This window comes from Lineus longissimus, chromosome 8 (assembly GCF_910592395.1).
Source record: "Lineus longissimus chromosome 8, tnLinLong1.2, whole genome shotgun sequence".
NCBI classification, from domain to species: domain Eukaryota; kingdom Metazoa; phylum Nemertea; class Pilidiophora; order Heteronemertea; family Lineidae; genus Lineus; species Lineus longissimus.
The window spans coordinates 13,812,723-13,833,497 of record NC_088315.1 but is presented as its reverse complement, the minus strand read 5'-3'; the positions used below and the strand labels follow the sequence as shown (position 1 = coordinate 13,833,497).

General features: G+C 40.9%; 2 long non-coding RNA genes across 3 annotated transcripts in view; one reads left to right on the top strand and one right to left on the bottom strand.

Annotated features, from left to right (window-relative positions):
- The window catches only part of LOC135492130 (uncharacterized), a 195,295-nt gene that overhangs the window by 53,884 nt on the left and 120,636 nt on the right, over positions 1 to 20,775 (top strand). The window lies entirely within an intron of this gene.
- LOC135491954 (uncharacterized) lies at positions 5,751 to 20,100 on the bottom strand. The gene is made up of 3 exons (XR_010447998.1): positions 19,770 to 20,100; positions 6,548 to 6,671; positions 5,751 to 5,988 (listed from the first exon to the last, which is right to left on the bottom strand). It is a non-coding gene; the product is annotated as an uncharacterized LOC135491954 (long non-coding RNA).

Genomic DNA, 20,775 nt, shown 5'->3' with positions numbered 1-20,775 from the left:
GTCACAAAAAGGTGGCGTTACTCGAAATTTGCGCACCATCTTAAATGGTACTAACTAAATGTATGAGCTGTGATGCATCTTTTGGCCTAAGAATGCCTGGATTAGTAAGCTGATAGGTACTAGTAAAGCAAAAATAATGAAGAGAAAAGCACTAATTGGTAAACGGTAATGGTATTGGTAATGATAGGGAGTGCATTTATTGAGAGTGCAAAATCTAGCAAACCTTGTGACATCATTCACACTCATTAAGGCTGTGAAAAAAGAAAATCAACGTCACGTTAATCGTTATTCAATTTGTTTTTTACGGCCCTAAAAGTGGGATTTTAACCTGAAAACCCAACCCTCCGCCGTCTTGCGCTCAAACATAGTCAAGCATTGTCATCGAATAATATACATACATGTACATGCATTTGTTAATAGCTTTAACCTTTATCGTAGAAATTGACGCAAATTGTGTAAACTGTCTTATGCGAATATCTAACCCCTAAAGAATGAACGTTATCGCTTAATTGACATTATTTTTACACTTATCGTTATAAGCTTAATTATGATCAGCTCGAAAGAGCTTGTTACATTTACACGACTGCATACTTCATGGCTAATAATGATAAACTTCCCAAGACATGCTGCAGACGGACATGCCGCACTTGGAGCACGGCCATGATGACAATATTATTGTTGTCAAAATGTTCATCATTTACACGTAGAGCATTACACAAGTAATGTTGAAAATCTGCTTAGTCAAAATACATGCCCCCTCATGCAGTATCGATTTTTGGTAACCTGCGGAGTGAGCGTCGATCAGTGGCAACCAACATGAACACTATCCCTACTATGTTTCATTTTAAAGAGACAGTTTTTGAGGAAAAAAAAGTTATTATTGAACTTTAAACGTAGCAAGACTGTTTTCTACACAGTGCATCACCCACGGTGGTCGCACTTCGGTCACCTTGCGTGGATCTGAACATACCCCAACACTCATCATTATCACCATCGAAACCATTTTCCTCTGGATAATCTTTGTAGTCCTAATCGCCATGGTATCATGCAACGTGGGTTATTAGAGGTATTATGTCCTCATGTTTCCATATGAGTTTCAAGGATTTACCTTATATCACACCAGCTTAACGTGTCTGTTAACCGACCTGGCGGATACAATGAGAGATTAACATGATAGATTCATGTCTAATGCAACTCAGATCAGGGAGAGCAAGCTTTTGGTTTCATCTCAAAATGATTTACTACCAGTATTGTTCAACATGGACCAGATAGCTGTGAAACGTCATAATTGATAGTCATTTTGGTGTTAAAAAATGAAGGGCAACTGAATAAACGATCAAACGATCATCACCAAGTATATTAAAAAAAGAGATTCTAAAACGCATTACAAAGGTACTTATTTGATTAAAGGACCACTGGTATCATTACGGGAAGTACTACCAAGCTGCCGGCTGCCCAGTCATCTCCCATTCTGCGTAATAGTTTCCATCAACAAATTGCACAGAAAAAGGGAAGAATTCAACTATACCACGCTTTTTCGATGTTGACTCCGATTTGACCCGAGTTAGCTCTCCATGCGTCGATCCTTTCCATGTGGAACGATGCATCAGTAAGGTGCTTCTTGGAGCCATGGATCTACCATGTGACGTCTTGGTGTTGAACTCGATTTTTCCGACGTCACGTTGATGGCGCTTGATTGCCCCGCTACTGCGGCGATAATGGTAACCGGAAAAACGCCGACCGACCGACCGACCGACCGACCGACCGACCGACCGACCGACTGACCTGCCGAAAAACGCTGACCGACCGACCTTCCGACCTACCAACCCAAGGAGTTTCGTAGTTGAGTCACAGGTCTCATAAGTCAATGTGATATATCCAATCCACGATAGCAGGTCATGTGAAATGAAAATGTAAACAAGCGCACGTGCGCTGGTCAAATGACAACAAATGCATGTTGCGCGTTGCAGTTCATGCATTGCATCGGTCGAGACACTCGAGTAGAAAAACTACAGTGCATAGATTAGGCCCAAATCATGTTTTTATATCCACCGACCATGTAGACAAAGCATATCTATAGAGTATCGTTATCAGTTCCTTACCGCGTGGGCTCGTTTTCCCGGTATAATTGACTGGAGATGCTGCTGTCAGACACGTCGGACTCCATCACGTCCATTGCGCTGACCATGGGCACTACACAGATACATGTGCTATAGAGAAGTGAAAGGGATACTGCATATATGACGGTAGGTTGGCAGGTCAGTCGGTCGGTCGGTCGGTCGGTCGGTCGGTCGGTCGGTCGGTCGGTCGGTCGGTCGGTGTTTTTCCGGTTACCGGCGATAATTGTAATGACGCTGCGCCGTAATAGCAGGGTGATGTGAACTCTGATCTCGGCGTGCACTCACTTGGTGGGATCAAGGTTTTTCGCGCCAGGACTTGTACGTACTAAAAATAACGAATAACGGATTTTTCTATTATCTAAGAGCTGAAACAAAATTGGAAAATCATCAAACACGTTCAGAAAAATAGTTTACTGATGAACCAGAAGAATTAGAAACATACTGCAATAAAAAGGCGCCCGTTTCTTTAAGTCAATCTACTAATAGCACGGCTGCAACCATTACTCAGTGTAATAATGATACATCGATCGATCGAGGTGATAAGGCCAACGATCGAGATATTTCAGATTTTTTTAAAATGTGATGCCGAAGTTTCGGACAAGGATCTGGAGTGGACCAAAAGCAGGTTTGACATAAAGTCAACGTTTCCACTGACATATCACTGGGAAGGTTGACAGGATATGATACATCGTGAATTAAAGAGTCATTTCCAAAGAGCTGGCTACAGCTTGCGTTATGCTCAATGTCTCTTTTCACTGTTTTCAAGAATGGACAAACATATTCGTGACAAGTGACACATAACACGTAATACGTGAAAGTGACACCCATGCCAAGGATTTGCTTAAACACAGTCTACGTTGTCTTTGTTTGTGTCGTGTCACCTTTAGAACGAACAGACCATTTCGTAAGTTCGGGCGATTCATTATGTCACTGTTCATCCTTTTCATAATCTGTTAATAATATCTTTTCAAGCCTAGGTCAGTTAATGAACATGCTTGTGACAAGTGACTTGTTAATCGGAAGGTGTGACTGGTGACAGTGTAAAGCTTCATAATATGCGACTTGTGGACTGAAACCATGCAAAATGCGGGAGCATTTGAAAATGCGGCGTTTGTCGGCGTTTCTTTTAAGAAAGAAGTTAGTTTCCTTCTATGGAAGACTCATCCTGACTCTTATGCGTTTGCATCACCACTATCGAGATCCACAAACCCATGCCGGATTCCATTGGTTATCCTGTTTTCTCGGCACATTCTCTGCGCGTGCTCCAATCACAGCGCTGATATGAAAACTTAGAGGGCAAAGGTCAGCGCCGATCGCCCGTTGTCCAACCTCGGCACCTGTTTTTGCAACGGTCCAACTAATTCAATTGTTAGTGTATTTTTAGAATCCTTTATATGGGCACAGGTTTGTTGGCAGAAATTCGTTCTCCTGGGATAGCAAGACAAAAACTAGCTTTAACTCCACAAATTCTAAAGTACTTTTCGTCTACCTGTTTCCCCTGCGGAATTGCAAAACATGAATCATCACAACTTTAAATCGTATTGTCACGGAAATCGTGGAAATGTGAAAAACGCTTAGAACCGGATATTACTGCAGCCGAGATTCCATAAGAGATGTATTGATTGGTCAAAAATCGAAGCTACTTGCATGGGCTATTGACCTAACTATGACTGTAGTAGAATTAAACCGAGGATGGGGGACCAAACAAAAAATTGCTTCTGAGGCGGAAAATGTCAAGGTTTTGGGTGAGTGATTTAGCGATCTTAAAACATTGCGGGTCAAGATGTGGAAGAATACGCGTCATTTCGAACGAGAATCAGTTGGCTACCATCAACATAGCATTGGAAGCAATGTAGGATGGTAAGATAGGGGATGTGTTAAGTTAAAGAAGTAAAGCACGCCTCATAACGGAGCTTCATGATTTCATTGCGCATATCGCAATAAAAAACTGTCTCGTGATATATCAGGTGGTCAGGTAAACACGTTCTAAAGTCCAAATTGGACTTGTGCATTTAAAAGAATTCACTGTCATTGTCTGAAAGAAGAAGAAAAAAACATTACATACATTTATGTTAAGTCCTTGTTTCCTTTAGAAGGTTCAGAATAAGCAATGCCACTGTCAGAAAAAGTGAATTTATAACCTCTGGTCTACATGGTCTACATGGCTGACCCCTCAATTTTTGTTTTGCTACTTTATGTGTTTTTTGTCTGTAACTCTGGCTAGGTGGTTCTGGAGGCAAATAAGGTGTCCAAAGTGGTCATCGGGTCACGAATGAAGCATAAACAATGAAGGGTGAATGGTGAAAAGTGAACTCCTGCGTTACATCAGCCTTACAAGGACCAGCATATGCGTTTTTATGAAAACTGCATGTTTTTCACAAGTATGCATTAACTGTCTTTGCTACGATTTTGAATAGTAGGGGTCTTCATATCCAAGTCAAACATTAATTCATTACCATTTGTATCCTACTCAGGTTATATAGCCAGGACGTTGACTTGCGATTTTTAAATGCTTAAAGGGGTACGCTGTTCGTAATTACTTGTGGTCCAGTTAAATAGAAATCCACTAATACACAATGCCGTAGTGCAGTTATTTTGAATACAAATTTGTTTAAACTTGGTATTCATAGTATTTATAGGTATTGGATCAGGATAGTACGGGGAAGATAGAGCCAATTTGGTTGGTTCGTACTATTCATCATTTCCGGTATTATATAGGTGAGTTAGTATATTAGAAAATGGAAGAGTGCTGAATCAGAAAGGTTCTGATGGGGGCATGGCAAGAAGCCATTATGGAAAATGTGCAAGTGAAAAAGGTTTCACACTGTCGAGGTCCTGAAGATGTTAATATTATTGTTAAGGGAGTTTGGAGAATGGGGTCACGGCCGGTTATAGACCGGCTGCCCAAAGCGGCATTTTTCTGAAAAGATAAAAAGATAAAATATATACATATTATAGAATTTGGAAATAAATTTATTGATTTTATTGACGGTTTCTACTGGTGTCATAGTATTTATACATTTACATGTTTATTCGTACTCAACAGAGACTAAGTACAATCAGTATATTAAATGGTGCATGGTGATGAATTGCAATGCTGTGACAAATTTTACAAAATATTGATACAAAAAGTGGACACAATTAACTTAATTCTGGCACAGTCCACATGAGGCACTCAGTCGGTAGACTCCCATCAAACCGAGGAAGTCACCTAAGAGGTACATAAATAATCAAATACCTCATTAATCTCCTCGGTTACTAGGAATCCACAACCCGAATCCCTCATGTGAAGGAACTCTTGAATCTGAGTACCAAAATATGGCGATGTTATAAAGGTAAAATGGGGTAATTGTAGCCCCTGATAATTTTTTTGGTTTATATTCCGGTAACCCTGGGATTATTCAGCCAACCCAAGCATGGATACGAAAGAGGTGTTTCTTAAGTATCACAACATTAATAGTTTTGGAGTATGCAACATGTTATGTAAGAGCTTTGGCTAAAAGAAGTAAACAAATCAGACAAAAAAGTTGGGATCTGACTTTTTGCAGGTATGAATTTTCCACACTTACAGAGCCCCTGACCACAAGTCTTGTATTGTCTTTCAGAAGGATTGTTTTAGATAAATGTTCTGAATTACAGGTAATATTATTAGAAGAGGTGTCACTACAAGATCCAGGCCGGTGTTCGTGAATATGCTGGGAAATATCTTGCGTGCCGAAGTTATAGGTGAAAAGGGGCAACAATTACCCCACTTTACCTTATTCCATAGTGGTGTAAAATTCTTTCTCCTGACAAGCTCCATTGTTGACACTCTATGCCTTGCACTTATGAAAGACAGAGCTCTGCCTCCGCTGCCCGCAAGTACCATCTGTGTGCATAAATTGAGAAATGTATTTGAAGATTTAGTGGAATTATGTATGAAGTTGATGAGACGTCTTTCAAGGGTTATCATGATGTCATGATCATCAAGGATAGCGGGGATAAGGTTATTGTGTGTTCTGGGTGAAATACCGTTTGGTAGCATTGCATTTGTCAACCTGGTAAATCGAGGAATAGTTAAAGTTACTTCCACAATTCCACTTCTCTATATTTTCACTTGGCCTATCGGACGTTATCATTGGTCGAACCCGGAAAGTGGCAGCAACGCCAAAAATCGATAAGTTTAGGTATGCTAAGCAAGGATATATATAACGTGTCGTACAATACGGGTTTTTGGGTGGACCTACTTTTCGAGCTCAAAGAGAGGTCCAATGGGGTAAATGTGTCGATAGGCTTTAACTATGGCACCTTCCTTAACTGCAGTGACCATTGATCTCACATTCGCACACATGTACGCCACCCTCGGGAAACAAAGTTTGGTTCGATCTGATTCACCGCTTGGCCTCCTGTCCAGGGGACCAAGTCTGAAATTCGTATAAACTACTTACCCGAATATCATGGGTACATCTAACCACCAGACGGTGGGTAGACATGTTGGTTAGATGTATGCATTGGGTGTTTCAGAAAAAAACTGCTTGTCTTTCGAAGTTGTATATCTGAGAGATGGACGTACTGAAAGTATATAAAATTAGTGCAGATATAGGATCAACTATTATCAACACTTTACGTACATTTCGTACAACGTACAGCCTATTTGCTAGTGTACGTTGTTAGAGATGTAAAAATGTCCATACCAACGTTTACGTTTTTATCAAAATGTCCGTCATGAGAGGACATGTAATATCAACAACTTGTTCAGATCATAGTATTTACTTTGACTCAATTTTGAGGGCAATTGTTGAGATGTTATTGGCGATATACTTGTTGTTTATGACCATAAATCATTGCTAAAAACTGATTGGTTATCGCTCTAATGACGTCATCATTTACCAAATATTCTCAAATGGTATTTAGTGCTCGTGGAGAATGGTTTTAGTAATTCTAAATTATATCTTACGAAATGTATGAATATCAATCTGGGCTGTATGTTCGACTATTATACATTAATCACAAATGGGCAATAAATAAGGATAATAAATGTAGATGATATGAGCCATCACCCAAATTAAAGTAACTACGAGTGACTCATTTGTCAAACCGAAATGCTCAGCCATATTGATGACGTCACATCACTGGTAGCAAATCATGTATCTACCTGCTTGCGTTACCAGCCAATCTTGCCATAAACAATCAAACAGTTGTGGGCTGATATTATTGAGGTTAAATTTCGATGCTTTTTGTGAGTCTCGAGGTTTTTAATCCAAAAGTTATTAACGCCAGAATTTTGAAGAAAATGGTTAGTCACTGACACTGTAATTATTTAGGCGTTCACAAATGTCGTTACTCTTTATCAGTTTCAATGGCCACTGTGCTGACTTTATATACCTTTTAGGTATAGAACTTTAAAGACAGGCAGATTTTTTCTGAATGACCTGATATTTCACAAGGGTTTTCGATTTAACCTACTTTTCAGGGTAACAAGAGTTAATGGCATAAAATTTCCATTTGGCAATATACTAATAGCATGTTTCTTATCAAGCCTGAATTGTCTACTAAATATCTATACAATGAGCGCAATGAGCGAAACGGCCCTTGGCCGTTTCGTTAACTGACGTGTAGCTACCATTTCGGTCCCCTCTTAACGCTGGCAGGTTGTTACAGTTACCGTAAGTACAGACAAAATGTACTACATGTATTTGGACTATTCGTACATGTTGCCATAGAATTAACTCTACTCATTATCTGATTGGCAATAAACCTAAAGTGCAGGTGCATTAGATAAATTTAAGCTCGGAGTTATAATCAAGATTTCGCATCGATTTGATGGATATGAGGACATTTGTTGATAAAATCTCTGTGCCAGTGTTATTTCAGCCTCACCCGTTGGTTGCTCCATATCTGATCACGTCTTTCCGACAATGCTGGCCCGCTTCCTTTCAAGTTAATCCAGAAACTTCGAACTGTTTGTGCACATTTGGTTTTAACATGACAACGTGATTTAACATGCTGGTTTAGATCCGATGACGATATCGATTAACAGAAAAAGGTTCTTTAACGTTCTTGATGATTTATTATGATAAAACATATACAGACATGAGGCAATGAACATTACAAACGAATCAAAGAAAATCGAAAGGAAAGTAATCATACCTAAGAGTGCGATTTTCATGTTATAAAGGAAAACAGGACTGACGTCTGCGAATGATTCTAAAAATGGCGTTAACCCAACCGAAATACGTAACGTAAATAACAACAAAGACGGCGACGTGATGACGTATCAAAGGAAATGACGCAATACAAAAGGATGGGAAAAAGAATCCCCAAAATGTACAAAATATTCAAAACAAACCCTCCGGGGCCAAAGCTGTAATACATTTTTCCAAAAATTCATATTATATACACATTGCTTGTCTTGACTATAACATTCAACAAAAATCCGACTCTTTGATACTTACCCTTTAAATTACATTACACCTATATGCAATACAATAGATATATTCAAATACATATGAAATCAGTTACATATGAGACAGTAAGGACTTAATTGCGAATGAGCATCAGGTCTGTAATTGCTCAAATCACCACATGTATCAATGAATTGGTTATAGTCTCTATCTTTACAAATGATGTGTTGAGGAATAGCTTTTCACAAAAATGCGCATCTTACAAGGTTCATATTGCAATGAGGTAATGTACGTTCTGGCACATAAATGATGAACGAATTCGGTTTAACCTATCTCCCGCTACCCATGCTCCATTTGATATGGCAAGGTCTGAATTTTCTGATAATAAGCAGCATTTTTGGACAGCGCGCTTATACTCACCCGACTTTGTTTTCATTTTAAGATTTCTGAAAATCCCTTCGTCGCCGGGAAAGATTTCGGTGATGCGACCAATCTGCCATTTTCCTCTTGGTGTGTTAATTTCTGATACCAGGACAACGTCATCAACTTGAAGCTGGCGTCCGGTTTGCGTCCATTTCATTCTCTTCGTAAGGGTTGGAACGTATTCTCTGGCAAAACGCTTCCACACTTGATTTACGAGCGCCTGCACGAACTCAAAATATCTGTGTAGGTTCTTTGTTTCTTGAAATGGTCCTTGTGGCACGTCAACTGTCGCGCGTCCAATCAAGAAGTGGTTTGGAGTCAATGGTTGGAAGTCATTAGGGTCATTGGATGAATATCCTATTGGTCTGGAATTGACCAAACTCTGAACTTCAGCGAAGACTCTGGACATTTCATTTCAAGTGAGGATGTGTGATCCAACTTCTAATCTCCGGGTACCTTTTACTTGCTTTATCAGGCTTTCATAGAATCTTTCTTGGTGTGGACTGAGCGGTGTAATAAACTTCCATTTTACTCCGTGCAAAATAGCGAATAAGTTTTCGATCTGCTTGCTTCCTTCTTTGGCTAGTTTTCTTAGCTCCTTTTCAGAACCGACGAATGAGGTCCCGTTGTCTAAAATTATGGTCGTAGGCCAACCGTGGTGTGCTGCGAAACGTCTCAATGACTGGAGGAATGACTGAGTTGAAAGACTTTCTACAATTTCCAGATGTGCGGCGCGTACCGTCGCACAAGTGAAGATGGCTCCCCAAGCTTTGATCGATTTGTTCCGCCCATATTTGAGCAAGAAGGGTCTAAACAGGTCAACTTCAGTTGTCGAGAATAGTGGTGAAAAGAGTTTAAGTCGTTCGGATGGTAAGTCGGCCATCAGTGTACTGTGAAAAGGTTGTCTACACATGCGACATATTATGCAGTTCTTCGTGATTTCCTTGGTTAGGTGGCGTCCTCTCAATATCCATAATTCTTGTCTACTTAGGCAGAGGGTCCTCTCCGATCCAGGGTGTCCCATCTTTCAGTGGGTGTCTTGCATTACTAGCCTGGAAATATAACTTGATGATGGAAGTAAGACGGGATGCTTCTGGTCATATGTCAATGACGATTTTCTCAGTCTTCCTCCAACTCGCAGGATTCCGTCAGCCATAAAGGGGGTAAAGTCATTGCACCGCTTCTTCCAATCACCTAACTCCTGCTGTGCGTGACGAATCCAATAGTTCTTACCGAGGTATACTTCTTCAACTTGTAGAGTTCCAGTGCTCACTTCATCAGTCTTCTTCTTGATTTTGCATTTCATGCTATGCACAAACCGAAGGCAATATGCAGTCACTCGAATGAGTCGTTGCCAGTTTGAAAAGTTCTGAGGGTCAGTCAGTGGTTCAGTTTTCACTGTCACGCAGATGGATTTTTGTCTCTTCCTGTCAACGTCATCTACTGGTGTCTGGATTTCCGAAACATCTGGCCATTCTTCTCGTGGTCCTTTCAAAAATGCTGGTCCGTTCATCCACCTGTTTTCTATTTCTTTAACTGTCAATCCGCGACTCAGATCATCTGCATAGTTTTTGTCTGTAGGAACATGTCTCCAATGTCTTGCACTCCATGTAGAATGGATTTCTGCCACCCTTACTCCTACAAACGGCTTTAACGTGATTGATTCTGACTGCAACCAGTGAAAAACAATCTGCGAATCAGTCCATAGTGTTACGGTCGGTTTGTTCTTAAGTTCAGTTACAATTGTTTTCGCTAGTCCAGACGCTACAAGTGTTGCCATCAGTTCAAGTCTTGGAATTGTATAGTCTGTTGATGTGGGGCTACTCTCCCTTTCGCAGTCAAGAGTCGAACTCTAGGGCCGTCGTCTGTGTTCCATCGCACATATCCAACTGCTCCGTATGCCTTGAAGCTCGCATCTGCAAAAACATGTAATTCTGTTACTCCTTTTGCTGTCGTTTGCAACACGCTTCTCGGGAATTTGACGGTTTCTTCCAGTTCTTCAAATCGATTAAAATCCGTTGCCAGTGTTCTGCATGATCATCAGGCAATGGGTTGTCCCAACCAAGCTTCTCCAGCCTCCATATTTCTTGCATTGCCATTCCTGCCCTGACTGTGACTGCCACTGCTAATCTCAATGGGTCGTACAGCATGGAAAGTTGAGAGAGAACCACTCGCTTTATCAGTGTCTTGGCGTCCATGTCTTTCACTTGGAATTGGATGGTATCTGCCTTCGGACTCCACCAAACGCCAAGTGTCTTCTGAATCTCTTGGTCCTGGCTGTCTAGGCTGATACGTGTTGCGTTGGTCTCGTTTCTCTCACTAATTTCTCGTTCAGGAGATCCCTCGGCCTTCGGCTGTTTGAGATCTAGTGCTTCTTCTGAAGAACAAAACCATTCTTTGATTTCGAAACTTCCGCTCTTCAGGATTACGTTCAATCTCATAATCCTCTCGCCTGCGACCTTTGGCGTAGGGTATGAATGGATAAGGTCGTCCATATACCGATCACGCTCAAGTACCTCTGCTGAGTCTGGTAGGGTAGCTTTGAATTCCGCTAATTTAAGCATCTCAAAGCTCGCCATGTCTTGGGAAGGCTTATCTCCAAACGTAACTCTAGTCAGACGATAAATGGTAGGTGGTCTTCCGGTAACCAAATCTCTCCAAAGAAATCGATGAACCAAACTATCGTGCTCGTTTAGCAAAATCTGTAGGAACATCTTACGCAGATCTCCGACGATGGCTACACGTTCTCTGAATCGAAGCAACAATCCATAAAGATCCCCAATGAGACACAGACCTTTGTGTAGAAGGGAGTTCAATGAAACACCGTCGAAATTGCATGTGGGGTCAAATACTACCCTAAGTGGTGTACTAACCTTCTCTGGTCGATATACTCCGTGGTGTGGAAGATAAAACTTCGGCATCTTCTCATCCTCCAATTCTTCTTTTGTCAATGCTACTGCCCAACCGTTTTCAATGTACTGGTTGACCACATTCTTGTATAGGTCAGCTTTTTCCAGATTCTTCATAAGCCTGCGCTCTAACGATTGGAGTCTCTTCTCTGCAAGGGGATAGTTGTCTGGTAGCGCTGATTAGTCTTCCTTCAATGCTGGGCCTATGACGTATCTGTCGCTTTTCTTATGGCAAGACGCTTCTAACAAGTCCATCGCTTCCTTGTCTTCTCTTGATAGTACTTCAAGTGAACAAGAACAAGAACTCCAAGTGTTTCCATGTCGTAAAATCTCTCCATGTCAGATTTCTGGAGGAAGTTGACTGATATCCTGGGAATGTTAGTGCTGTCACAACCAATGACGAACCATCCTAATTTCGTGCGTTTTCCAACTGGTTGGAAGTTTAGGCCTAGACGGATTTCTTCCACTGCATGTAGGTGACTGTACTGCACACCTAATATCAAATCAATAGCTCACGCTTTGTGGCGAATTCGATGTCTCTCAAATGTCGCTATGAAGTCAGCCATGGTCTGTCAAGGGGTGGTACACTTAGTACCGTTTTCTCTCTATCATGTGCTTCAATCTCAAATTCCTCGCCACCAGCTAGAGATGATATCCAAAGTTTCAATCTTCTACTGTCGGCTTGGTTCAGACTTTCGCCTCCGACGACCGAAAGTTCCAAGTGTTCGCGTTTTCCCTGTAATCCTAGTGACTTGGCAAATTCTTTCCTGACGATGGTTGTCCCTGCACCGCTGTCAATGAGCACGTTACCCTCTCTGATGTGACCATTTTCTGCTCTAAAACGGACACGTACGACTGGCGAAATTCCGCCTCTATCCAGGGTTGAGGTTGAGGTGGTACTGCTGGCGCTGGATGGATCGAAATGTAACATGGCATGGTGTTGTCTCGTACATCCATTTACTTCGCATTTCCGCTTGGATCTGCAGTCCTTGGTCACGTGACCTCTGTTAAGGCATCCGTAACAAAGACGGTTGTCTTTCACCATGTTGTAGCGTTCAGAAACTGACGAATCCTTGAAAGTGGACAGGTTGAAATCTTGTGCAATTCTTTGCAAAGGTAACATCTCGGGACCGGTTTTGCTGTAGTCTTGTATTGAGCCGCGTGTACACCTTCCTGTACATTAACATGGTAACGGTCCTTCTGTCCTGTCTTGGAGTCAGTTTTGTCGTAAGATCCTGTCTGGAGGTCACCAAACTCTGGGTCGAAGTCAGTCTTAACTCGCTTCCGTACGAATTTACTGATGTGCTCGAGCGTTGGAGTTTCTCATCTGTTCCGTATGTCAGTCACTGTTATCTTCCATCGGTTGATGAGGAGATCAGGAAGACGCAAAATGACCCGACACAAACTCTCTGTGGAATTAATATCTGACTGAAATGAGATGCGCTGAAAAGTAGCAATGCAGTTAATCAAATCAAGCGAAAAATCGCACAGACCTTACCTATCATTTGCCGAAATTTTGGAACCCTTGGTAATCTTATTGATGAAAGCTCTGCATATCAAACTACGCTGGCTAAACTGCTCTTTAATCATTTTCAGTGCCGTCGCATACATCAACCCACTGTAACCTAAACCTGTAATTGATCGCAAGGTATCCTCACTAAGGTGCATTTTCAATTGCGCCATACGCAGGGACCTGTTTCATAAAGCCTAATAAAGTGCCTTTAGCCCTAATGCTAGGATAAAGTCACTCCTTAAAGGAAGAACGCGTTTCATAAACGTGTCTTTAAAATATCTAGGTTAATGTTACCATTAAGAGTGTTTCAGGTAGTGGTTTTATCCTGTCTTTATTTTATTCGGTTCCTTTAAACCTGAAGGTAGTCTAGAGTTCCTTTAGCCGCGAAGAACATATGTTTCGATTTTTGTCGTCAGCTGTCGGAGGAGTTGGAGCATCCTACTCAGAGAAATGACGCCCTCCCAGTATCATTGCAAGTGTGTATAGCATTACGATATTTCGCAACCGGGCATGAACAATATAGTATCGGTGATATTCACCATGTGAGCATTGCGACAACATCGAGGTGTATTGGCGCTGTGTCATCCGCGTTTGCAGCACGCATTGACCAACACGTTCACTTCGAGAGGGACTTCCAGAAGGTCAAAACCAAATTTGTTGATAACACGGGTTTTCCAAGAGTAATTGGATCGATCGATGGGACCCATTGTCGTATACGCAAGCCTCACATCAACGAAAACGTGTATATCAATCGGAAAGGATACCACAGCATTAAGTTTGTGATTGGGATATGATCATAAATAACTGTGTGGCACGTTTTCCAGGAGGGTCTCATGACGCCTTCGTTCTCCACAGTTTAGCCCTTGGCCAGGCATTTGAAAACAATCCACCGAATGGTTGGATGTTGGGAGAGTAAAAACGAGTTATGAAACGCTTTTAATACGCAGCTTCAAATAGACGTTATATCCTTCCTTTATGGTACCTTGAAGGAAGTATGTTAAAAAGTTTTATGAAACAGGCCCCTGGTCATCTGACAGATAACGCTTGTCATGTATTTGCACTCTAAATGTTTCCACAAAATGAACATATTTCAATGAATTACCGTCGAATTTACACAACTAAACTGACAGAATGTCCTTTGATGCTTGCAATCTGAACAATGCGTCAGCTATGGAAATATTCTCAGCGTTGGTTTCATGGACAGTCTCTTTCATTTCATGCAAATCATCTATCCACGCGTTGAAATCTCGTCTGCACAGGTTGCTGCCGCTCCCGCCGCTTGAAGACAAAGTCATCATCGAATTGATCTGCCGTTCTGGCGATTTGTCTCTCCAGCGAATTCTCCGCTCTCGTCGCCACGCCTCCCGTACTCTCAACTTCGTCATGATCACCGATAACTTCTCTTAGAAATTGATTTTGATCCGATGACGACATCGATTAACAGAAAAAGGTTCTTTAACGTTCTTGATGATTTATTATGATAAAACATATACAGACATGAGGCAATGAAGTACATACGGTATTGCGAATGAACATTACAAACGAATCAAAGAGAAATCGAAAGGAAAGTAATCATACCTAAGAGTGCGATTTTCATGTTATAAAGGAAAACAGGAATGACGTATGCGAATGCTTCTAAAAATGGCGTTAACCCAACCGAAATACGTAACGTAAATAACAACAAAGACGGCGACGTGATGACGTATCAAAGGAAATGACGTAATACAAAAGGGTAGGAAAAGAAACCCCAAAATGTACAAAGTATTCACAACACATGCCAAAATCGAGCTTTGGTCACCGTTTGTAGCTCTCGATGACCCCAGTTGGCACATTTTTTGTCAGTAGTTTGTAAACGTTCCTAGCCATCATGATTTTATCGCGATGAGTGTTTCTTAAAATTCATGTCATAGTTATCAGTTGAGTGTCTATTTGAGCTGCGGAAATTTGGTCCAACTACGCTACTAACAAAGAATCAGGTACTTGAGGCCGACCTATCACGCCTTAGCTAATCAAAGCTTTACAATTTTGTGAGAGTCATGGGTCAAATTAAAAAGAAAAATGCCATAAAAATGTTTTTAGCTGAGACAGATGTTTTTAGCTAAGACAGATAGCTTTTCGAGTGGCATTTGTCGTCCTCCCATCCATCCGTTCATCCCAGACACAGTGGGCATTTTCTAACTGAAAGGCATAGGCACTTAAAATCTGGCCACGAGGAAGGACAGCCCATGAAATGCTCCGGACAGAAAATTTCGCTCGTTCGACTCAAATGTGGCTCACCAGGGCCCAAAAACGTAAATTATTTGTCGCTTTATTCCAGTTTGCACGCATGTAGGTTTTTGATATAGGATAGAATACAAAACAGTTTGATTGACACTACCACTTCGCGGTAAAGGGCAAACATCAGCTTTGACACATAATTAACTTGATTTGAATTTCCCGCTTTTCTATATGTCCGAATTTGTTGGTTCAATTCTACATCCGCGTGCCAACGAAAACTTTAAAAAACACAACTTCCGTATGTACATTTTTTCTTAATTGGGTATGCGGTCCTTTCGTTAATTGATTTTAGGCCATTTTAAAGCCATTTGGCTGTTGATGGAGTGTTTATTGTTGGTGTATTGGTCTGCATTTCAATAAAGAGGATAAGAGATTTTTCCGCTCACACTATAACGCGCAATAAGACAATCATTAACGTTATCGTATTAAATACGGTATTTCAAGTACATTGTAAATGAAAATATGCTATTTTACCGCTAACGTTATTTTTTCCAGTTGTGATAACGTCAAACACAACTATCAAACAGGGACATTCTTTGCGAGCATATACAATGCCACACTGAACTTCCAGCAGTATTACCTCTGTAGCCTCCGCCCATACTGTCTGAAAGCTGAGCAATGCCATTACATTGTGGGTCAAGATGATGACTGCGGATTGGACAATCGATGCACCATTGGTATTATTAAGGGCAATATTACCCAGCTGTCGGCTGCCCAGTCACCTCCTATTCCACATAACAGGCCCTATATATGGCTTCCGACCTTATGTAGATGATGATGATGACTAACACTGGTCGAATGAAAAAAAATGAAATAAGAAGGGCAGGCCTACTGCAGGTTTGTCAGTCGCCCCTTTATATACTAATTTATGACTATCTAAAATTTATTGAAGTTTGGAGTTTGAATGATCCTTCTGGGCTTTCGTACATTTGGTCTGAAGCAACATTTTTGTGAGCCCACAAACTATAATTGACATCCCCTTGATCTCGTCATCACGCGGATTGAACAAACTGATTGATATTTCGCGACTTCTCAGTAGATCTCTCCCTACCTCCTGACCAGTCCGCTAGCCTAGGGAGTTTGCGGTTCGAGACCAAGCAATACAATCACCTTCAGGACACCGAATGCTAGACTGTGAAGCATTCTGCACCGATATTGAAAGTTCCAGTCGTTGATAACTTGGGCATTGTTGGATGCATTTATAGAGAAATACAACAACAGTCTCAATGGTGTTCTGAAAAGCATGCTCCAGAGATCACCCTTTCGATGACAGTAAAACCGACGCCCTTTGGATTTGTGAGGAGATTTTACAACCAAAATTGAGAAAGCAGCGCACCAATATCAATAGTCTGCTCCTCCTCAAAGCCAGGGAGTCTGTGAAATCATATTGACGTTGCAAAATTGTCATAGCACATATCTGGAGTATAGAAAACACGGCAAAGTGCATTCTTCCCTGTTACCAAAGGACCTCGCCAACGGCTTCTCTGACTTCCTCATGACAAAGGTTACAAATGATTCGTAGAAGACTGGACCAACAGCAATTTTGAGTCTGTTGAGTGTGTTTTCGATGAGTTTGCTGGTGATGAAATTTCTGGCCTATTCTCGGCAGTTTCACCCCAACCCAAGAAGCTTGTGCTAACCCTCCCGCCCAACGGCTTCGTAGACTCCATCCAAACCTCGTTTTTTCAAGAAGTGCATGGATCACCTTTCGTCTGTTCATGTTACAATCATCGATCGGTCCCTCCAAGATAATTTTTCGGCATCCTTGAAATTTGCCATTGTAAAACCTCTGTTAAAAGCACGTCTTTAGATTGCAATGTGATGGTCAATCATAGGCCTGTTTCCAACCTGACCCCTCCGTCGAAGTTGGAGGGAGTTCCCAAGGGGTCACATGGCCGCAAACCAGTCAAGGTCCTATGGCAATGATAGTGTTCATCTAGAGGCCTATTGGTCAGGGGGTTTCGTTTATCTTGGCCGTTTTCTTAACCTCGGACGAGTCATTTTTGTCTGATGCCGTGTCTTGACACAAATTCGAGGACGATTATACAATCACGAAAAATTCACACGCACCCTGTCTAGAAAATTGCAAATAGCGTGGATGGTATCGCTTTCGGAGAAATACGCGATATCAATTACATATCTTTATTAGGCTAACTTTCATCAAAATTACTACGAGTACTATGTGTCAGAAACACCATTGACAGTGCAGATCGTTCACACTCGTAATATTACATGTTAAACTCAATATTATTCATCAACTGAGCACTAATTTGCCCTCTCATGACGACTTCGATCGATATGGAGACACCGCGGCGTGCAATAAAGCCACTAGTGCCCATGCGCAGTAACCACATATCCTTCGTTTAACAGCCTCTTAAGATAAAATTCCACATGACTGACAGAAGTAGTCCGGCACTTAAGGCTATCACGAAGGAACAGCAGTATACGATAAGAGCGAATCCGAAAAGTCATGGACAGCATTCGTCAGGCAAGAAGTCCTTATTGTATTTTTGGATCTTTTCACGGCGTTCGGCGTTTTAGCCTCTTCGCTGCAAGGCTGATCATTCGCACTAGGAAGTTTGACCACACAGCACCCGTTGATCTTGTGGACCTGCACTGGCTTCCCAACAAATCACGTGTTGAGTGCAAGATACTGTTACAATTGGCTGTTATTTCATTATTTTTATCACAATATCAAAGTGATACATTTTTAGATTACATCAGTTGCAACATTACAGAACAATACATATTAATACAAAACGATGAAAATATTTATCCAGTCATCTGTCACTAACCACACCATGATTCTTTGAAACATTCCGTCTTAACATTCCGGTGTAATAGAAATGCAAGTCCCCGGAATCTAAGTCCAGTCCTTTTGTTGAAGTGAATAGAGTCGCCGAGTTCCTTTGTTGAAGATTATGTAGCTAACCCTAACCAAACCATTAACCACATTCGTTGACAATACACAGCTATTGTATGGGGTCCTGCATTCCTGGAACGTCCATTCCTTTTACACCGGGCCTACGAGACAGGGGATAATTGCATAACATGTCACTCAAAATGGTCCCTTAAGCCGTTTGAACCAATTTGCAAATTAACTACCCAGAAGTTTTACAATTTTAATACCCAAATGATTACTTTCCAAGCCAAAACTGACCAAATGGAATTTAACAGCCTTACAACAAGACATCAAGTCGCCTCGTGTTTTTGAAGCACTATTGAGAAAGTCACCTCAAGAATATTATAAAGGAAGATTAGTGCCCTTTTACAAGGCGATAACAACGTAAATTAATGCGCCTTAATGGAAAACCATTCAAATCTGACATGTAAAATATTATGATTATAAACTTCAGTGAGCACAAGGAGGTTAAGTCTCCACTTGCTCATTAACAAAATTAGGCCCGGTGTAAAAGGAATGGACGTCCTAGGAATGCAGGACTCCATACAATAGCTGTGTATTGTCAACGAATGTGGTTAATGGTTTGGTTAGGGTTAGCTACATAATCTTCAACAAAGGAACTCGGCGACTCTATTCACTTTAACAAAATGACCGAACTTAGATTCTGGGAGGACTTGCATTTTCTTTTACACCGGGATTGACAGGTTGATAGTTTTTGGACACATTTGGTATGTTGTTTCTAGTTTGGTTTCGTAACAGTATCAACCCTACAAGAGATAATTTTGTGAGCTTGACAGTAAGTTCTGGAAGTTTAAGCAAAAGGTGAACATACAATGGTTTAGACTTCCTACTATTGAAACTTGATGCTGAAACCAACTCACAGTATTTTGTATTGAAACCAACTCAGTTACACATCCCTGTCACTGTGCATCTTATCTATTGAATCAATAGTCGAAACACCATTTGATTGAAGGAACATTTTTTCGTAATTGCTTCTTCATTTTCTTTCGGATTTGACTATCAATTCACACCACGTGCTAACTCACTACACTTCCATCGTCTTTGAGGATAGCAAGATCTAGTGCTTACAACGTTTCTGCGGCAACCAGGACACTGCAACTGGGGCTCCGCTATAATACCCCTCGAGTCTATAAAGCATTTAAATGACTGTGTCCTGCAAACATGTATCTTAAAGAACTGTTGTATGAAACTCCAATACAAATTCAGTAATATTATACTTACATGATGAATTTGAAATGGGCTGCAAAACATGTCTCTGCTTTTATCCATCAGTCTCAATATCGATTTCATTTGAACTGAAGTTCAACATGGTAATCCAATCGCGACGTCGTAGAGTTGCATTTCATCAAATCCAGATTTTTCGATATTTATATTTTGTTTGTCGATCATTTTGTTTCCTTCACTTTGACTAGAATTTGAGATCGATGATGCGTACATATCATCAGATCAGGGCAAATTTCATACAGTCATGTTTGTTTATGCTATATCTGGTAAATGTGTTGAAATATTCACCGTTTTTAAACGCTGAAAATCTGAAAGATTATACCAGAAAAAACGTCCGGCTATCAAAATAGCCGGACTTTTTTCCTGGGCCACCCGATAAACTAAGTCTTTATTGGAATCATTTGGGAATAACATGTTTCCTTTAGTACTTCATCAGAGTACATTCGAATGAGAATGAAATGAAATACCTGCATACTTATATTATATCATCGAACCCGGGTGTCGGACCAATTCATCACACCGGATATTTCTATGCATCTGGTTACAAAATCCGCGAGTAGTAATGAAATCAGATCAGGCAGTAAAACGAACATGTGGCTTCCATTAACTTTGCCATAAGGGTAATCTTGCAAACAGACAGACAATTAATAATAGTGCTCCAGTCTCTAGCACCTGCCCATCCGATAGTCCAAACCGATACAAGATATGCTAAGTGAGTAAAGAAAACCTCGATTTTCTAGATTTTTCCCTGAAACATTGGTTAGTGCTTCAACTCGTTCTGTGACATAGACCTAATGTCGACATTTGGTTGACTAGAATTGATTCTTTATATCAGAATGGAACGCCAATTAAAGAAGTTGACATTCACTTGATGGGTGTTATACCGACAAAACCATGCGTGTATGAAACGCTAAATCTCTCATTGTTGGAGATGGTGAACATAAAAAGAACAATACTCATATTTTTATATGTGATTTGATGTTGAAATATCGAAGCTCGATTT